Raw genomic sequence first — 6013 nt, forward strand, 5'->3', positions numbered from 1 at the left:
TTTTTCCCTATCTCTTGGACCTCGGTGGTCCCCATTAAAAAATGTGGAGAGGGATGCCTGTCTTCCTCACTTCTCCCAAGATGTCCTGGGATCAAATGAGGCAGATGATGGTCTGAAATAGCCAGTAAGCCTAAAGGATGCACAGGTTGGCCTCTCCCTGTCCCTGCTCTGGAGCACATGCTGGCTTTCTGGCTGAGGTCCTGGCATGTTGGGCTTTCTACCAAGGGCACCAAACCCAGTGGACTGCTCTCCCAGTGAGGTCACTTGGACTCTGGGTGGCTCTGGGCTGAATCTGGCCCTCCTCATTTTCTGTTCTTCCTTATTTCATCTGGAAAAAGAATGGTGGTTTTGTATCTCCTAATGCTCCTTAGCAAGGGAGAAGGAGTGTTTCTGAATGCAGTCTATAGTTGTACAAGCAGAGAAGGGGGCAGGAGAACCTCTCCTTCAAGCTGGGACACCCTGGCCATGAGCCCCAGACAAACTGAGGTGATGCCTTCCCTGGGTTGTCAAAAGTGGGAGTTCCTTCCCCCTACCACTTACAGCCAGACTATCCACAGTGCAGGGAGGCAGGCAGGGGGCTGATCAGAAGCAGCACATTGAGTCAATATCACGTTCATCATCTTTCCTGCCAGGTAAGACAAGGACCCTGGTTGTTAGTGCCCTTGTTGCTTCCACCTCTTGCCTCCTTCCTGGCTGGGAGGGAGAGCCAACCTGACCTGCTCACAGTATTGGAGTGATGGTTAGGTTAGGGCCTCATGGTTTGGCCCCAATATCTTCTGCCAGGAACCATGGGGGTGACCAGGCTGTGTATACCCAAGCAAGCAACCAAGTGATGCCCACTGCCCTACAGACTTCCCACCTGGTCATCTGGGGTGAGTTGTGCGTAAGAAGAGAGAAGTCCACTTTAGAAATGGGCTTAGAAATGTCTGCTTCTGGAGCTGTCCTCAGAGCTTCTTCCTGAATATCAGTTTACTAAGAGCCCCAGAGATGAGGTTTCTTGGCCAAGGTCACCCCCAAAATCAACCGTGAGCTCATGTCTTGAAATCTACTATATTTCATCTGCCCCATTCCCCAGGCTTCCCTAAAGAAGATATCCAGCATTGGCTAGAAATGTAGGTTTCTCTTCTGATGCCTGTCTCCTGTGACCCTGCTCCTGACCTCAAATCCCCCTGAACATCATCCCTTGTAAGTTGTATGGGTTTGGATTAGAGAGCAGGGAGAACTTCCTGAGTGGTCTCATTGGGACAGGGAATGGAGGCTTTCCCCAAGATACATAAGGGCAGACCTGCTCTCCATGAGTCTGGGCTGGATCAGGTCTTAGGAGCTTCAGGAGTTCGACAACACAAAGTCCAAAATCAGGTCCTGCGGCCTCCTAGACATGGGACTCTGGGCAAGTTGCTGAATGGTTCTGAGCCTTATCATTAAATTGGAATGGATATGATTTACTATCTTATTTATAGAAGTTTATAAATATATATTTACTTTTTGAAAACAGCTTTATTGAGCTATATTTCACATACTATACAATTCACCCATTTAAGGACACGATTCAATAGTTTTTAATATATCCACAGAATTGCACAACCATCACCATGATCTAATTTCAGAACATTTTTTCACCTCTAAAAAGGAACTCCATACGTATTAACAGTCACCCTCGATTCTTCCATTCCTCCCAGCCTTAGCCAACTAATCATCTACTTTCTGTCTCTATGAAATTGCACCTTCTGGATATTTTATTTAGATGGAATTATATAATACATGGTCTTTGGTGACTGGCCTCCTTCACTCACGTAATGCTTTCAAGGTTTAGCCACCTTGAAGCATGTATTGGTACTTTCTTTCTTTTTATTGCCAAATAACATTCCATTGTGTGGCTATACTGCATTTTATTTCTCCATTCATCAGTTGATGGACATTTGGTCGATTCCACTTTTCAGCTACTCTGAATAATGCTGCTATCAACATTTGTGGAAGGGTTTTCATAAGGGTATATGTTTTCATTTCTGTTGGGTATATGCCTAGGATTGTCAAATGGTATACTTTTTTTTTTTTTTTGAGATGGAGTTTCGCTCTTGTTGCCCAGGCTGGAGTGCAATGGTGCAATCTCAGCTCACCACAACCTCCGCCTCCTGGGTTCAAGTGATTCTCCTGCCTCAGCCTCCCAAGTAGCTGGGATTACAGGCATGCGCCACCATTCCCAGCTAATTTTGTATTTTTAGTAGAGACAGGGTTTCTCTATGTTGGTCAGGCTGGTCTCGAACTCCCGACATCAGGTGATCCACCCACCTCGGCCTCCCAAAGTGCTGGAATTACAGGTGTGACCCACCACACTCGGCTGGTATACTTATTTTAAAATGGTATATTTATATCACTAGGCTCTGTTCCAAGTATTTCATATGGATAGTCTGCTTTAATTATCACAATACTCTACAAGGTAGGTACTATTATGAATCCCCTTCTTATAAAGTGAAGAAATGGAGGCATTATTTGAGGGACATCAAGGGATTTGTCCAAGGACACTCAGCTAAGAGAGCCAGGATTTGGACCCTGGCCTCTGGCCCTTCGCTCTTCCACCACCTTGCTCTCACATGTGACATTTAAGGGAGAGAACGTCTGAAAGTGCTCCCAGCCTGACTGTAGTAGGTGCCCAAGAAACGTTTGTTGGATGCTGGGAAAGGACCAGACACCTTGCATTTCACTGTCTGACTCACCATGTGGCTTTAGGGAATTTGTGTCCCTTTGAGCCTCAGTTAAATTTCCCCAATACATAAAGCTTCAATATGGCATTTCATAAAGACAGGGCTGAGATGGGAGGTGCAATATAATGGAAAGAGCCCTGGATTCTAGCTCTGGCTCTCTCACTGGTTTGGAAGGGGTAGTAATTTCCTTTCTCTGTCTCTGAGTTTCCCCACCATTCAATTAGAGGCTGGAGCAATTGATCCTAAGTTTCCTTCCAGCTCTCCCATCCTATATAAGTTCTATGTTCTTCCTCAGCAACTGGAGCCCCCTGTGGAGCTAAGCTGGGATGGGTGCCCAGGGCCTCAGGTCACTTCTGTGCTCAGCAACACTTCTCCCACCCAGTGTGTTAAAGGCCAGGTAGGGGCTGAGTGGGAAGAAGATGGGGAGAGGGGAGGACCCACCCTAGGCCTCCCTTCCATTATGGAGCTCTTGGTGTGGGCTGGGGACCTTCTATTCTCTCAGCCAGAAAAGAGCCACCTCACCTACACATCCCCTCAGTCTTCCCTGGCTCCCCTTCTCTTGAGCCCTGCTCCTCTGGAGTCACTGCAGCCCTCTGGAGTCACTGCAGCCCTCATTCCAATGAACTACGCAGCCGCCTTTGGAGGCTTGGCCTAGCTCCTGGTTTGGGATCACTTATGGAAAAGTGCTGGGCACCCACTGGGTGATGGCATAAAGGGCTTTTAAGGGGGTGCCCACAGCCAGGGAAATTAGGTGGAGCCTCTCTGGACAGGTGGGCTCTGGATTCCTCCGGGGCAGGTCTGTGTCTCTGTGTCTTCTCTCTTCCCCTGCATGAAGAACAATCGAGCCTGTTGGGTAATGCCTGGGAACACCCTCCTCTGGGCTTAGTCTTCTCATCGACACAACAGGGTCTGACATTTCCAGCAGGCCCGCGCGCCAAGCTTACCCAGAGATCCGATGATGGCTACGCAGCCTTTCTTCCACTGGTTATAGAGTCAGTTTCTCCCAGGTTTGCTCTTCTTGCCTGTAGTGTGATGAGCCGGAGTCTCATCCCCAGCTCCCCATACCCCAGTATCTGCATGTCTCACTATTTTTAAGCTCCATGGGCTTAATGAGCTGCCTGCTATGACACGTCTTTGACATTTACCTTTTTCTCTAACGAGCCTCAGAGAGCTATGTTCGGCTTATTTTTCCCTTGACAGTCCCCCACCCTAGTCAGGAGGCCAGAACTGGGCTATTTCCCTTCTGGGCCCAGACTTGGCTTCCTGAGACCCCCACAGCAGTGTGCCCCACAAATTACCTAGTGGTGGCAGCACTGCAGATTCCAGGCCCTAGGGAGCTGGCTCCTTCTCTGGTGCCACCTTCTGTCTTGTTTCTCCCCTCTCACCCCACCCCAGCCCCTTCCTGCAGAGTGGTGATGTCATAAAGGAAACTCTTGTGGTCACATAATTGGCAGCTACTTCTCCTTGAGGACAAACTGCCTGGTGAACCAGCAGGGCCTGGCGAATGAGGCCAATTGGCAGCAAGGGCTGGGATGGAGATGTCAGAGATTTAGAGGCTCTCAGGGTTGGAAGGGGGACCTCAAATTTCATCTAGGTCAACGCTGTGTCCCCTTACCTGAATCCTGTCTATAACATCCCTCCCAATAGTGGGCTAACCTCAGTTTGAATGCTCCCAATGATGGAGCACTCATTACCTCCTGGGACCACGAACTCATCAATGGGTGGTGCTGACTGTGCAAAAACCCTCCTTCATTTTGAGCCTAAATCTATTTTCCCACATGAAGAGAGGAGGCCTCCGCAGTGGGTTCATCCTTCTTCTGGCTCCAGCCCTCAGTGCTGCGAAGGAGCCACAAGTCACTCTTCATGAGGAACCATGCCTGGTGTCTTGGGTGGGGGCAGAGGCACCCCTGATCCACAAAGATGTGGTGTGATTTTTTCCTCTCAGGGGACCTTGCTTGGGGAAGGGGCTGCTGGGAAGAGCCGAGAAGCTGCTAGAAAAAAACCGAAGTCGTTCCTGCTTCTCAAGTGCAAAGTGAAGCTGCAGCAGAACATTAGAAACCCTGATGCAGACTAGCTCCATTTACGGGGACTGTTACTTGCTGGTTCTCTGTTGCCAGCTCCAGGGAGTCAGGGTCTGATAGGAGCCACCCCAGGTATTCCACTTGTAGTTACAGCTCCAAGCAGGGGTCATCTGCAGGATGACTGGAACTCCCTGCGGTTCCAGAGAGCCACAGATGCTCACCCATGCTGGCTTTGGTAGGCAGGCAGCTCATTAAACCTAACCGAGGCTCAGGATTTTGCCAGCTTGGAAGAGCACTGGATTGGGAGGCAGGCTCCTTACTCTGTCACTTTGGACAAGTCCCTTCCTCTCTCTGGCTTTCAATTTCCTCAGCTGTGATATGTGCTATGTGTGGACCTTCAGAAATGGTGCAGGGCTGGGCCCTGCAGCTGCTGAATGCCATGTGTGTGGGTGGAGGTGCTTCATCCTGGGCCATGCTCTGCGGGACACAGTGTTTGTCACCAGTGGTCACATGAAGGGGACAGTCCTCTGCCCACTTCCATACCCCCTCTCCTCTGGCCCAGAGTAGGGAGGCCAGAGCCCTGTGTACTGCTAGGCAGGACAACGGCCCGTTCTCAGATGTTTGCTGGGGCCCAGGGTGTGGAACGATGCTTCCGCTCCTGTGAGGGAAAACCTTGAGGCCTCTGGTGTCCTGGACCAGGGAGGCTCTCCTGCCCTAGGTCAGGCTCTGTGGAGAAGGTTCCAGATGATGGTGTCTCTGGAGCCAAGGGTGTGTTCGGCCGTGTCATCACCTTCCCAAGTCAGCTGTCATCACTGCGCTTTCCAGGGTGGTGGCTGTGAGGGGTCCCATCACGGTCTGTGGTTGCCAGACACCCACCCAGGTGGACGTCTCTTGCCTGGAAACTGGCCAGCCTCTTCTAAGCCCACCCCATCTCCTCCTAAACCTTGGCTCCCTGCTGCTCTTCCAGGAAGCCTTTCCTCAGTGGCTACCTGGTTCTAGGTGCCTTTGCCCTGTGGTTCTCAGCAGAAGCGCCTGTGCATCATGGGAAAGCCGGTTGGTGATGGGATGCACGGCGCTCTATTAGGGTCTATGTTCCCTCTCCCCATGGTGTCCTCCAGCACCTGGTCAAGCCAGAGTGTGTGGGAGACAGGGATCCACCCCTAGCTCTTTCTGCTCTGCGCATTCGTTTTTCTTTTTGATGGAGTTATAACTTAGATTCAGCAAAGTGCACAACTTATGGATATATGCACCAGTATAATCACCAAAAAAATTCCCCAGAAGGATCCCTGT

At 50.3% G+C, this 6013-nt stretch overlaps 1 long non-coding RNA gene across 1 annotated transcript; it reads right to left on the minus strand.

Annotated features, from left to right (window-relative positions):
• Positions 1-1477: 1477 nt before the first annotated feature.
• On the minus strand, positions 1478-4277 carry LOC129050447 (uncharacterized). Its single transcript, XR_008514082.2, has 3 exons — positions 4001-4277; positions 3647-3724; positions 1478-3527 (listed from the first exon to the last, which is right to left on the minus strand). It is a non-coding gene; the product is annotated as an uncharacterized LOC129050447 (long non-coding RNA).
• Between the last annotated feature and the right edge of the window lie 1736 nt (positions 4278-6013).

Source organism: Pongo abelii, chromosome 16 (assembly GCF_028885655.2).
Source record: "Pongo abelii isolate AG06213 chromosome 16, NHGRI_mPonAbe1-v2.0_pri, whole genome shotgun sequence".
Classification (NCBI taxonomy): domain Eukaryota; kingdom Metazoa; phylum Chordata; class Mammalia; order Primates; family Hominidae; genus Pongo; species Pongo abelii.